The sequence below is a fragment of the Elephas maximus genome, chromosome 17 (genome assembly GCF_024166365.1).
Source record: "Elephas maximus indicus isolate mEleMax1 chromosome 17, mEleMax1 primary haplotype, whole genome shotgun sequence".
NCBI classification, from domain to species: Eukaryota; Metazoa; Chordata; class Mammalia; order Proboscidea; family Elephantidae; genus Elephas; species Elephas maximus.
Genome location: NC_064835.1, coordinates 10,985,685 through 11,000,653, shown reverse-complemented (window position 1 = coordinate 11,000,653; position 14,969 = coordinate 10,985,685).

The window sequence follows — 14,969 nt, the reverse complement described above, 5'->3', positions numbered from 1 at the left end:
CTTCAGGGAGGACCTGGAAAGGGGCTGTAGTGTTGTCGCTGTCCACTTTTGAGTGGTTCCTGCATATTGCGCAGAACCATCTATAAACCAGGCACGAGTATCCTCGTCAGTCAACTGATCATAAGGAATCCCCAGGAGCCATAGGTGCAGACTGCGAGGTGGAAGGTAAGGTGACAGCAGTACAGACCGTGGGCGTTTGGGCTACTTCCTCATGCAACTTGTGCCTTCAGGTTCTGCTCAGGCCCTATCTTGTATATACCGCTATAATTTAATGATGGAGTGCTGTTGTGCACATCCAACTTTATGACTCTGTGGGTCAGACAACACCCACTTCATGATGGGCAGCTCAGGCCACATGATGACTTGGTGTCCCATGGTAAAGCTTTTCAAAAACTGTTTATCAAAAGGAGAGCAGTTATCTGCAGCAGATGGTAGGGCTTCGCTCCAAAATCCTAAGGGCCTGTGCTGTGATTCACCAACAGGGACCTGCCAAAGACAGCAAACAGCATCTTTATCTGCCACTGACACTTCAAGCACCATTGGATCAGCAGGATCATATGGCCCAAAGGGCAGAGCTGCTTGCATGGCAGCCTGAACCTGCTGCAGAGCCTTCTCTTGATCTGGGTTCCAGTCAAAACCAGCAGGTTTTTGAGCCACTTGATAAATAAGCCAGAGTAGCACACCCAAATGAGGAATATGTTGCCTCCTAAATCCAAAGAGGCCCACTGGGTCTTGTGCCACCTTTTTAGTTGTGGGACGAGCCAGATGCAATAACTTATCCTTCACTTTAGAAGGAAGGAGCCCTGGTGGCACAGTGGTTAAGAGCTCAGCTGCTAACACGCCAAAAGTCAGCAGTTTGTATCCACCAGCCACTCCTTGGAAATCCTATGGGGCAGTTCTACTCTGTCCTATAGGTTTGCTATGAGTCAGAATTGACTCAACAACAGTGGGTTGGGTTTGGTCTGGTTTTTAAGAAGGAATATCTTGACATGCCCCACACCACTAGACCCCTAGAAATTTCACTGAGGTGGAATGTACCTGAATTTTTGTGAGATTAATTTCACACCCCCTAGCATGCAAGCATGCAAATATTTTACCAATAAGTCCAGAGTCATTGACACTTCTTCTTTACTAGGTCCAATCAGCATAATCACATCAATGCAACAAACCAGCGTGACATCTTGTGGAAGGGAAAGGCAATCAAGGTCTTTGCAGACTAAATTATGACATAGGGCTGAAAAGTTGATATAGCCTTGAGGTAGGTAACTGAAGGTGTACTACTGGACTTGTCAGCTAAAGGCGAACTGCTTCTGGTGGTCCTTTGAAACAGGTATGGAGAACAAGGCATTAGCCAGACCAATAGTTGCATGCCAAGTACCAAGAGATGTATTAATTTGCTCAAGCAATGAAACTACATCTGGAATGGCAACTGCAATTGAAGTCACCACCTGATTAAATTTTCAATAATCCACTGTCATTCTCCAAGATCCATCTGTTTTTTGCCCAGGCCAAATAGGCAAATTGAATAGGGATGTGGTGGGAATCACCACCCTGCATCCTTCAAGTCCTTGGTGGTGGCAGTAATCTCTGCAATCCCTCCAGGAGTGCAGAATCGCTTTTGGTTTACTATTTTGCTATGTGGGAGGAAGTTCTAATGCCTTCTGCTTGGCTTTTCCTATCATAATAGCTCTTACTCCATTTGTCAGAGCTCCAGTGTGGGGGTTCTGCCAGTTGCTAAGTATATATGTCCAATTATGCATTCTGGAATTGGGGAAATCACTACAGAATGGGTTCAGGGACCCACTGGATCCACTGTGAGATGGACATGAGCTAAGGCTCCATTAACAACCTGACCTCCATATGCCCCCAGTCTGACTGGTGGGCCACAAAGATGTTTTGGGTCTCCTGGAGTTAGTGTCAGTTCAGAGCCAGTATCCAGCAATCTCCCAAAACTCTGATTATTTCCTTCTCCTCAATGAACCATCACTCTCACAGAAGGCCATAGATCCCTTTGGGGAAGGCTGGGAGAAAGATTAACAGTATAAGTTTTTAGCAGTGTATTGGAGTCCTTCCTCAAGGGGACCTGGCCTCCCCTTCACTCAAGGGATTGTGGGTCTTTAAACTCACTCAAGTCTGGGAATTGATTAAGGGGCCATGACTGTCTATTCTGGTGACTCGAGGTAGACTGTTGTTCACTTGAACTAGAATTCTTCTGCTTGTACAGATCAAGCAAATATTTAGTAGATTTCCTATCTATTTCACTCCTAGGGACACCTTGACTAAGTAGCCAATATCATAAGTCCATATGAGTCAGACTATTCCGATTACTGCTTTGACTCTGCTGTCCATTACAGTAACCGTGCCCATCTTGTCTTGGTTGATTGAGTGCCTCCACTTGGCCCCCACTACCATGGGGTCCAATCAGTCCCATTGTAGTTAAGTGTCTTAATTCAGTTAGGGCAGTTTCCACCAGCAAATCTGACTTACATAAAATAGCAATCACAGCAGTCTTCAAGGAAGCTGGGGCTTCCTTCATAAATTTGTTCCTCACAATTATGGTAAAAGTTGTGTCCTCTGGGCACTCCGTGTGTGGGCCTGTGGGTCTAACCTGATAAATTCACTCTAGCATGCCAATTTCCCTAAGCCTTTGGATACCTTCTTCTACAGTATACCAGGGCAGGGCTGGTACTTCAAATTGATTTAATGTAGGCCACCACATAATCCATGCTTCAGTGAGTCAACCAAATAAACTGTTAGATCCTTTCCCAACCTCTCGAGCTGAAACACTGAATGAAGAATCTGTGCTTAGTGAGCCCATATCAATAAATGCAGACTGATCCATCTTTATGTTCCTTGCACCATTATCCCACACCCTTAATAGCCATTCCCACACATATTCCCCAGGTTTCTGTTTGTACATAGTAGACAAGTCAAGCAGTTCTTTTGGAGTGCAGTGTACCTCCTCCTGGGTCACCCTTTGTACTTCGCCTTTTGGGGCTCGCTGGGACTTAAGTCTAGCTATAGGTCTAGAAGCCAAAATTGGTGGTGGGGAAGTGTTTTGAGAACATTCAACATTGTCTTGTAAAGCATCTGCCTCAGGCAATGCTCCAGGCAATGGATCAGACAAAGGCTGTTCAGACACAGCTGGATTAATCTCATTAGATGGGGGTCAAAGGGCTAATGGTTTTACTGGAAAGAATGGTTTAGCAGGCTGTCTTAGTCATCTAGTGCTGCCATACCAGAAATACCACAAGTGGATGGTTTTAACAAAAAGAAATTTACTTCCTCACAGTAAAGTAGGCTAAAAGTCCAAATTCAAGGCATCAGTTCCAGGGGAAAGCTTTCTCTCTCTGTTGGCCTTTTCCTCAATCTTCCCCCAGACTAGGAACTTCTCTGCGCTCTAGTTCTGGTGCTGCTTTCTTGGTGGTATGAGGTTCCCCTGTCTCTCTGCTCGCCTTTTATATCTCAAGAGATTGCCTCAAAACACAATCCAATCTTGTAGATTGAGTCCTGCCTCACTAACACAACTGCTGCCCATCCTCCCTCATTAACATCATAGAGGCAGGATTTACAACATACAAGAAAATCACACATTACCAGGAATCATGGCCCAGCCAAATTGATAAACACATTTTTGGGGGGACATAATTCAATCCATGACACAGACAAACATGGAGTAATCTCTTCAGATGGGAGCAGGAGGGCTGGTTTTGTTGGCAGGAGTGATTCAACAGAAATTTAGGGGTTCAAACTTTCACTTCAAGCACAATAAAAATTACTTAAAAAAAAAAAAAGAATTTAGGGGTTCAGTTGTCTCCAGCTTCCTGATTGTCTGCTCATATATCCCCAGCCCAAGTTTCAGGATCCCATTTCTTTCCAATCAATGCCCTCACTTTAACTTCAGACACCTCTCAAGGTTGGCAATTGAATTGGCATTGTAATTCAGCCAGTCTTGCGATGAGACTCTGGGTCTGGTTTTCGGCAATATCAGCTTTGTTACCATAAGAAATAAGGCTTTCTTTCAATGCACAAGTGGAAAATTTGAAGTTGTTTACGCAGCACTCGAGCTTTGACTCTGAAGCCATGAGCTCATCTCTTTCTTTCACCAGTTTCTCTAGCAAAAGTAGGACCAACCAACCAGCTTCCTTATACTCCTCATTATGATAAACTTGTAGAAAGGTATCACACATGCAATTACCCAGAGCCTCGCCTTTCACCAATACCTGATCTATTGGTGGTGATATTTTGCATATTTGTATTGCTATCTCATGCCATGTATTAGCAGTGCCCTCTTTTCTATTGGAAGCAGAGTCATCAGCATCTTTAAGACTGATAAGACTTGAGAACCAATTTAGAAAACTTATCCTTACAATTTTGCTTCTCTAGCATCACTCTCAGTACCAAACACCATAGGTTAGGTTCTCTAGAGAAGCAAAACCAGTAAATATATATATGCTGTTGTTTGTTGTTAGGTGCCATCAAGTCAGTTCTGACTCATAGCAACCCTACGTACCACAGAACGAAACACTGCCTGGTCCTGCGCCATTCTTACAATCATTGCTTTGTCTGAGCCCATTTTTGCAGCCACTGTGTCAATCCATCTCGTTGAGGGTCTTCCTCTTTTCCGCTCACTCTGTACTTTACCAAACATGATATCCTTCTCCAGGGACTGTTCCCTCCTGACAACATGTTCAAAGTATGTAAGATGCAGTCTCGCCATCCTTGCCTCTAAGGAGCATTCTGGTTATACTTCTTCCAAGACAGATTTGTTCATTCTTCTAGCAGTCCATGGTATATTCAATATTCTTCACCAACACCACAATTCAAAGGCATCAATTCTTCTTTGGTCTTCCTTATTCACTGTCCAGCTTTCACATGCATATGATGCGATTGAAAACACCATGGCTTGGGTCAGATGCACCTTAGTCTTCAAGGAAACATCTTGGCTTTTCAACACCTTAAAGAGGTCCTTTGCAGCAGATCTGCCCAATGCAATGTGCCTTTTGATTTCTTGACTGCTGCTTCCATGGGTGATTGTGGATCCAAGTAAAATGAAATCCTCAACAACTTCAATCTTTTCTCCGTTTATCATGATGTAGCTTATTGGTCCAGTTGTGAGGATTTTTGTTTTCTTTATGTTGAGGTGTAATCCATACTGAAGGCTGTGGTCTTCATCAGTAAGTGCTTCAGGTCCTCTTCACATTCAGCAAGCAAGGTTGTATCATCTGGATAACGCAGGTTGTTAATGAGTCTTCCACCAATCCTGATGCCCTGTTCTTCTACATATAGTCCAGCTTTTCAGATGGAAGGTGGAAGGAATACACAGAGTCATTATACCAAAAAGAATTAGTCGATGTTCAACCATTTCAAGAGGTAGCATATGATCAGGAACCTATGGTACTCAAGGAAGAAGTCCAAGCTGCATTGAGGGTACTGGCGAGAAACAAGGCTCCAGGAGCCGATGGAATATCGATTGAGATGTTTCAACAAATGGATGCAGTGCTGGAAGTGCTCACTCATCTATGCCAAAAATTTGGAAGACAGCTAATTGGCCAACCAACTGGAAGAGGTCCATACTTATGCCTGTTCCCAAGAAAGGTGATCCAACCAAATGCGGAAATTATCAAACAATACCATTAACTTCACATGCAAGCAAAATTTTGCTGAAGATCATTCAAAAGTGGCTGTGGCAGTATATCAACAGAGAACTGCCAGAAATTCAGGCTAGATTCAGAAGAGGATGTCGAACTAGGGATATCATTGCTGATGTTGGATGGATCCTGGCTGAAAGCAGAGAATAGCAGAAGGATGTTTACCTGTATTTTATTGACTATGCAAAGGCATTTGACTGTGTGGATCATAACAAATTATGGATAACATTGCAAAGAATGGGAATTCCAGAACACTTAATTGTGCTCATGAGGAACCTGTACATAGATCAAGAGGCAGCTGTTCAGACAGAACAAGGGGATACTGAGTGGCTTAAAGTCAGGAAAGGTGTGTGTCAGTGTTGTATCCATACCTAAATATATATAGAGAGAGATTTATATCAAGGAAATGGCTCACATGTTTGTAGAGGCTGGAACTTCCCAAGTCTGTGGGTCAGGATAGAGGCTTCTCCTGATTCACTGAGCTATAGTGGCTGGCAAACACAAGATGTGCAAGTCAGAGAGCAGGGTTCCTGCTCACAGGCTTTGAAGAGTAACAAATCCCAAGATCAACAGCCAAGACTGCTGGTAAGCGGCTAGCTCAAGTTCGAAGAAACTGAAGGTCAAATGAACAGAAACCAGCTGCAGGATCCAGAGTGAGCAAAAGCCCACGAGACCTGCCTGAATGTCCACTTATATTCCATATAGGCCACATGCCCATGGAAACTTCCTTTCAATTGATTGGCTATTCACAGCAGATCCCATCATGGAAGTGATCACATTATATCAAATGACAACATCATATGACTGCCAAACTACATCAGAGCTGCCAAACAACTGAGAATCAGGCCAGCCAAGTTGACACATAACCTTAACCACTTGCCTAAACCTGATCCTGCCCACCTAACAAGACTGGACCATGGTGCAGGAAGCCTTGTAGAGACTCACCGGGATGAACAAGACAGGTTGAGCCTAATCTCTGTCAGGTCTAGACTTGGGGAATAAGACAAATGAAACTGAAGGAGGAATAAATATAAAGGAGAGAACATCTAGGCATAGCATTGAAAAACTGCTGAATAACTTAAAGAAAGCCTGAGGAGGGAAATGGACACATCTATATCCAAGATGTAAAAACACACTTCTACTGAAGTGATGGAAACCCTGGTGGTGTAGTGGTTAAGTGCTACGGCTGCTAACCAAAGGGTCGGCAGTTCGAATCTGCCAGGCGCTCCTTGGAAGCTCTATGGGGCAGTTCTACTCTGTCCTACAGGGTTGCTATGAGTTGGAATCGACTCAATGGAACTGGGTTTTACCGAAGTGATGGAAATCAGAACACACAACTTTAGTACCAAAAAATGCCAAATTGTAATTTTATTCTGAGTAGATGCCATTGTAAAGTCGCTGTGAGTTGGAATCAACTTGACAGCAATGGGTAAAGATGCTATCAAAAACAGAAAATGAAATAAAAACATTCAATTTACTATAAAACAAACAACAATAAAAGAATTCTAAAATTTCTTCTAAATGAAATAAGGTTATTCTAGATGACATGATTGTTTAAGTTTGAAATCCTAACAAATCTCTAAAAAGCTATTAAAACCATCTTGTAAGTTTAGCACCATAAGAGGCTACCAGGTCAATAATACAAAATCAATTGTATTTCCATATTCTAGCAAAGGACAATTGGACATTGAAACCAGCAAAATACCATTTGCAATAAAATTCAAAATTATACACCTTTAGTTTGATTTATTTAAAAAAGAAAAAATGTTTGATACCTGTGGTTATAATCCCATTTGGGAATGAGTTGTCTTTGTTATGTTAATGAGGCAGGATTAGTGTAGGTATATCTTGAGTCAATCTCTTTTGAGATATAATAGATTAAGCAAGCAAACGGAGAGAGAGATGGGGTAAGATAAATGCCAAGATACATGGAGATTGCCAAGGAGCCAGGAAGCAGAAGCTGAAGAAACAATGACCTTCCCCCAGAGACGACAGAGAACACCTTCCTCTTGAGCTAGTGCTCTGAATTCAGACTTCTAGCCTCCGAAAGTGTGAGAAAATAAATTTCTGTTTGTTAAAAAAAAGAAAAAAACGTTGCCATTGAGTCGATTCCGGCCATAGCAACCTGACAGGACAGAGTAGGACTGCCCCATAGAGTTTCCAAGGAGTGCCTGCTGGATTTGAACTGCTGACCTTTTGGTTAGCAGCTGTAGCTCTTAACCATTACAGCACCAGGGTTTCCTGATTTATCAAAGCATAGGTAAACCTCCACAATAAAAACTACAGAACATTCCTGAAAGAAAGAGAAGACCCAACTTAGCACAGTTCCATACGATGTTCATGGATCAGAAATCTCAACATTGTTAAGATGTCATGAAAATATCAGCGGCTTTTTTTTTTTAGCTATTTTCACAGGTTCATTTAAAATTTTATAAGAAAATGCAAAGACTTGCAATAGTAAAAACGAATTTGGAGGTCCTGCATTACTTGAGGATGAGACTACTATAAATCTATAGTAATTAAGACATTGTGGTATTGACAAAAGAGTAGCCATCTAAGAGCCGGTGGATTGGGCCAGAATCCCTGAGGGCCGAATGGCTTTGACAGATTACTGTTTTGGGAGCACTGCCAGGTAATTGTTGGTACCTAGACCCGTGTGACTGTCCAATTTTGGTGGTGCTTCCTTCCAGTGGACGAGCAGGTGACTGCCTGGCCCACAGTCGCAGATGTTGCAGCTGGCTGAATCAGCACAGATTGGGCCCAGGACCCTGACACTGAGGTGGGAGACAGAGAGGGCTGAGAGTTGTTGAGGTCATTGGACAAAGGGAGGAAGGCGGGTCCTGTGTTCCCCAGTCCCCAGCCCATAGGTCCAGTCTCCAGTCGCCTGTGCAGTGAGTGAGGAAGGTAAGGAGAGGGTCCAGGCCATGCTGGAGAGCTCTGCATCTTGAGAACCCATAGGTGGGGCCTTGCTCCCCCAAGTTTCTCATGTAGCCCCAGTAACCCCAGGAAGAAGGGGAGCCTCATTATGCAAATCAGCCCTCTCTGCTCTTTCCTCCAGCCCTTCCATAGGCCCTGAATCTGGACAGACTGCTTGAGTACATTCTCCTGAGTGGGGTCGGGAAAGGCCAGGATGAGCTCCCCACGAGTCCTGGGAGATGTTTAGTTAGCAGGGAGCAGAAGGAAATGAATCAGGGCCAGAGGCGGTTTCCCAGCTATGATCACCCCATAGACCCCTCAGGAACAGGCCCACAGCACCCAGTGTTGGCCCAGGGCCCAGATCCAACCATGTCTCCAGGTTCTCCACTGCTCCTGTCTATTCCTACCTTCCCCAAAAGGAGGCAACTGTGCAGTGTCCTAGTTTAGCTGCCTCCATCCTTATTTCTCTACGTGGAGCTCCTGCATCATGACTCATCTGCCGTGCTTCCTGAGCTGTTTCTAGGAAGTCCTGGGCACTCACTCGCACTGAAGAATGTTTTCCTAACAGGCATCAGAACCAGAAGTACAGCACAGTGACAGGGTGGCCACTAGCATGCAGGGCTGTACCTGGAGGCGCCTCCTCCTTCCCATACCCACATCAGTCCACAGCCCTCCTTTCCAGGCTGCCCAGCCCTGTTCTGGCATTCCCGGGTTCTCAGGCTGGGGCCTCCTTTTCTGGTCTCAGTCCACTGACCCCAGTATAAAAGGAATTCTGGAGTTTGGGCTCTTACTAGACAAAGGGAGAGCTGGACTTACTTCCCCAATATCTCTGTCTTGCTCCCCATTCTTACAGACGCCTGGTTGAAGCAGCCCAGTGGGAGAAGTTTCTCTGCATCTGCCAGACATGAGACTCTGATTGTGACAGGTCACAGGGTCCCTGGTCCAGGACTCTAGTGCAGCATCCCCTGGAGAGGCTCTGAGTCTGGGGGCTATGAGAATCACGGAATGAGGACTTGGGAAAGCAGGCAGACATCACTGAATGGGGATCCTATCAAGTGTGTCTATTGCTGACTGAAGCGGATATGTGAGGGTGACTGTGTTAGAGAAACTCTGTCTTGAGCTTAAGCACAGAGCAGAAGGGGGAGCCCAGCCCAGCTCTGTCTTAGACCAAACTGTGACCCCAGGTAAAGCTGCCAGATAAAATAGGGCAGTGCATGGGGCATGCATATTCCAAAATAATATCCATTGTGTATCTGAAATTCAAATTTAAATGACCTCCAGTATTTGTATCTGCTGCATCTGGGACCTTCCCCCGGGCCATGTCTTCACAATCCACTGGCCAGGAAGTGTTCGCAAAACGATCTCCAGACTAAATACGGTCACACAGTTAAAGACTTAAGCACTGGTGTAATGTTGCAATTGCACTAAAGACAAACACAGATGTGGACACACAGACACACAAGACAGACACGTGAACGTGTGGCATCTATGACCTGCTGACGCACACAGATCCTCACTGGGAGGTGAAGAAAGACGCATCATTGATCATTTCTGCTGAGACACCAAAGGGCCAGGAGAGAGTGGAGGGGGCGAGGTGTACACATAAGACACTTAGAGTGTTGGCAGTTGAAAGTTGTTATTATTTAAACAGTAAACAAGAACAGATTACTTTCAGAAAGCACACAATAAACAACAGAAACAGATTTGAGGTGAACTGGTCCCCTCCACCCCCAAGAGTACCCCACTTACCATTGTAGAAGAACCCACTTATGTCTAAAAGGGTACCCACTCACGCTTCCCAAATTACCCATGTTCATTTCTGTGTCACCAGGCGGGTACAGCATGGACCAGGTGTCAGCAGGTCTCTCTCTCTCTTAGCAGGTATGTTGCCAGGTCAGGATGGGGGCAGCAAGACTGTGTTCGTTTCTCTCTGTCTCTCTCTGTGGGTGGGTCTGGCCCTCTGTGCTTGCTGGTCCAGCTCTCAACCAGTAGCTTTGGGACAACCCTGGGTCAATGCCAAGATTAGGCCGGCATTGTGACAGCCCTCGAGGCAAAACTTCTATAGACAACCCCTGTACGGTGTATGCCCAAGCCTCTGCTCTGCTGGTGACCTCCTGCCCAGAGGTGCCCAGCTCTGTTGGAAACCTACTGCCCAGAGGTGCCCAGTTCCGCTCCGTGGGCCAACTCGCCCACCAACGCTGTCTTCTCTGTGGGCCGACTGCGCCCACCATCACCCTCTGCCCGTCTCATTGTTCCCGTCGCTTGCATCACTGCAGCCCTTTCTCTGTCTTCAGTATTATCAGTAGCTCGGTGAGTTCCACCAGCTTAGTGCTACAGCCCTTTACCTGTATTACAGCTCTTCTAGGACATTCTCAGCACAAGGTCCCGTGTCCAAAGGATTGGCTCCTCTCCTGGCTCTCCTGGATCAAAACCAAACCAAGCCCATTGCTGCCCAGTCGATGCCGACTCATAGCTACCCTAAAGGACAGAGGAAGCCCCAAACACCCTTGTGAGATTCACTAATATAGGAACACGCCTTGTCAATTTCAGGGTGTGACTTTCATAAACCAACCAATCCCTGCAAGCCGCTTATGTGGATAGTAAACCACCAATCCTCCGCAAGTTGCTTGCGCTGATAGTGAACCAATCCCTTGCAAGGTTGTGGCCCGACCAATCATCTGGGGAGAATTACAAACCTAGTAATAAAAAAACCATATAAAACCCATTGCAGCACAGGGCTGTTTGCCAGTTTGGGGCTATTATGAATAAAATTGCTATCTTTTTTTTTTAATATAATTTTTATTGTACTTTAAGTGAAAATTTACAAATCAAGTCAGTCTCTCACATAAAAACTTATATACACCTTGCTACATCCTCCCAATTACTCTCCCCTTAATAAGACAGCCTGCTCCCTCCCTCTGCTCTCTCTTTTTCTGTCCATTTTGCCAGCTTCTAAGCCCCTCTACCTTCTCATCTCCCCTCCAGGCAGGAGATGCCAACACAGTCTCAAGAGTCCACCTGACCCAAGAAGCTCACTCCTCACCAGCATCCCTCTCCAACCCATTGTCCAGTCCAATCCATGTCTGAAGAGTTGGCTTCGGGAATGGTTCCTGTCCTGGGGCAACAGAAGGTCTGGGGGCCATGACCACCGGGGTCCTTTCAGTCTCAGTCAGACCATTAAGTCTGGTCTTTTTACGAGAATTTGGGGTCTGCATCCCACTGTTCTCCTGCTCCCTCAGGGGTTCTCTGTTTTGTTCCCTGTCAGGGCAGTCATTGGTTGTAGCCGGGCACCATCTAGTTCTTCTGGTCTCAGGATGATGTAGTCTCTGGTTCATGTGGCCCTTTCTGTCTCTTGGGCTCGTAATTACCTTGTGCATGTCCAAGTCTTTTTGTGGACATCGTTTTTGTTATTAGGTGCCTCCAGTTGGTTCCGACTCATAGCAACCCTATCTATGAACAACAGAAGAAAACACTGCCTGGTCATGTGCCATCCCCATAATTCTTAGGCTTGAGCCCATTGTTGCAGCCACTGTGTCAATCCATCCAGTTGAGGGTCTTTCTCTTTTTCACTGACCCTCTACTTTACCAAGCATGATGTCCTTCTCCAGGGACTGATCCCTCCAGATAACATGTCCAAAGTGTGTGAGACATAACCTCACCATCCTTGCTTCTAGGGAGCGTTCTGGTTGTACTTCTTTCAAGACAGATTCGTTTGTTCTTTTGGTAGTCCATGGTATATTCAATATACTTTGCCAACACCATAATTCAAAGGCATCGATTCTTCTTCAGTCTTCTTTATTCATCGTCCAGCTTTCACTTGCATATGAGGCAATTGGGAACACCATGGCTTGGGTCAGGCCCACCTTAGTCCTTAAAGTGACATCTTTGCTTTTTAACACTTTAAAAGAGGTCTTTTGCAGCAGATTTGCCCAATGCAATGCATTGTTTGATTTCTTGACCGCTGCTTCGATGGGTGTTGATTGTGAATCCATGTAAAATGAAATCCTTGACGACTTGAATCTTTTCTCCATCTCGATGTTGCTTTTTGGCCCAGTTGTGAGGATCTTTGTTTTGTTTATGTTAAGGTATAATCCATACTGTAGGCTGTAGTCTTTGATCTTCGTCTATAAGAGCTTTGAGTCCTCTTCACTTTCAGCAAGCAAGGTTGTGTCATCTGCATATCACAGGTTGTTAATGAGTCTCCCTCTAGTCCTGCTGCTGCATTCTTCTTCATATAGTCCCCCTTCTCAGATTGTATGGTCAGCATATAGTATGGTAAAAGAATACAATCCTGATGCACACCTTTCCTGATTTTAAACCATGCAGTATCCCTTTGTTCTGTTCTATGGTCTATGTACAGGTTCTTGGTCTATGTACAGGTTCCTCATGAGCACAATTAAGTGTTCTGGAATTCCCATTCTTCACAACGTTATCCATAATTTTTTATGATCCATAGAGTCGAATGTCTTTGCATAGTCAATAAAACACAGGTAAACATCCTTCTGGTATTCTCTGCTTTCAGGCAGAATCCATTTGAAATCAGCAATGATATTCCTCATTTCACATCCTCTTCTGAATCCGGCTTAAATTTCTGGCAGTTCCTATCGATGTACTGCTGCAACTGCTTTTGGGTTTTTTGTTTATTTATCATTGTACTTTAGATGAAGGTTTACAGAACTAGCTTCTCATTAAACAATTAGTACACATATTGTTTTGTTACATTGGTTACCAACCTCATGACATGTCAACACTCTTCCTTCTCGACTTTGGGTTCCCTATTACTGACTTTCCCGTCTCCTCCTGCCATCTAGTCCTTGCCCCTAGCTGGTGTGCCCCTTTAGTCTTGTTTTGTTTTATGGGCCTGTCTAATCTTTGGCTGAAGGGTGAATCTCAGAAGTGACTTCATTACTGAGCTAAAAGGGTGTCCGGGGGCCATACTCCTGAGGTTTCTCCAGTCTCGGTCAGGCCAGCAAGTCTGGTCTTTTTTTGTGAGTTAGAATTTTGTTCCACGTTTTTCTCCAACTCTGTCTGGGACCCTCTATTGTGACCCCTGTCAGAGCAGTTGATGGTGGTAGCCGGGCACCATCTAGTTGTACTGGACTCAGTCTGGTGGAGGCCGTGGTAGTTGTAGTTCATTAGTCCTTTGGACTAATCATTCCCTTGTGTCTTTAGTTTTCTTCATTCTCTCTTGCTCTAGACAAGGTGAGACCAGTGGAGTCTCTTGGATGGCCACCCACAAGCTTTTAAGAGCCCAGGCCCTGCTCACCGAGGTAGCGTGCAGAACGTCGTCTTTGGGAACTGTTGTGCCAGTTGAGGTTGATGTTCCCTGATGCTGCAACTGCTTTAGAATGGCCTTCAGCAAAATGTTGCTTGTGTGTGATGTTACTGATATCGTTTGCAAATTTTCACGTTCTGTTGGATCACCTTTCTTTGGAATGGGCACAAATATGGATCTCTTTCTGTTGATTGGCCAAGTAGCTTGTCTTCCAAATTTCTTGGCACAGATGAAGGAGCTCTTCCAGTGCTGCATCCATTTGTTGAAACATCTCAACTGGTATTCCATCAATTCCCGGAGCCTTGTTTTTCACCAACGCCTTCAGTGCAGCTTGGACTTCTTCCTTCGGTACCAGAAGTTCTTGATGATATGCTACCTCCTGAAATGGTTGAATGTTGACCAATTCTTTTTGGTTCAGTGGTTCTGTGTATTTCTTCCATCTTCTTTTGATGCTTCCTGTGTCCTTTAATATTTTACCCATAGAATCCTTCAATATTGCAACTCGAGGCTTGAATTTTCTCTTCAGTTCTTTCAGCTTGAGAAATGCTGATAAGTGTGTTCTTCCCTTTCAGGTTTCTAACTCTAGATCTTTGCACACTTCACTATAATGCTTTACTTTGTCTTCTCGGGCGGCCCTTTGAAATGTTCTGTTCAGCTCTTTTACTTCATCATTTCTTCCATTTGCTTTAGCTACTCTAGATTCAAGGGCAAGTTTCTGAGTTTTCTGACATCATTTTGGTCTTTTTCTTCTTTCTGTCTTTTTAACAACAATAATAACAACCTTTAAAATATATGTGTGGTTACATCGGTAGACATGAATGCTTATATGGGTATAGGAAGGCAGATGTAGGTATAGGAGTATGCAGGTACAGGTGTACCTATAGGCATTTGTATATACATGGTTATGTGCGCTGCATATATAGTCATATGTATAATAGAGCACATAGGGGCACAGTTCGGGATATTTCCTAGACGTAGCCAATGAACTCGTGGGACTGAATAATTGGGTTTGGAGGCTCAGGACCATAGTCTTGGAAGACATCTAGGTCAATTGGCATAACATAGTTCATAAAGATAATGTTCTACATCCTAGATTGGTAAGTAGCATCTGGGATCATAAAAGTTTT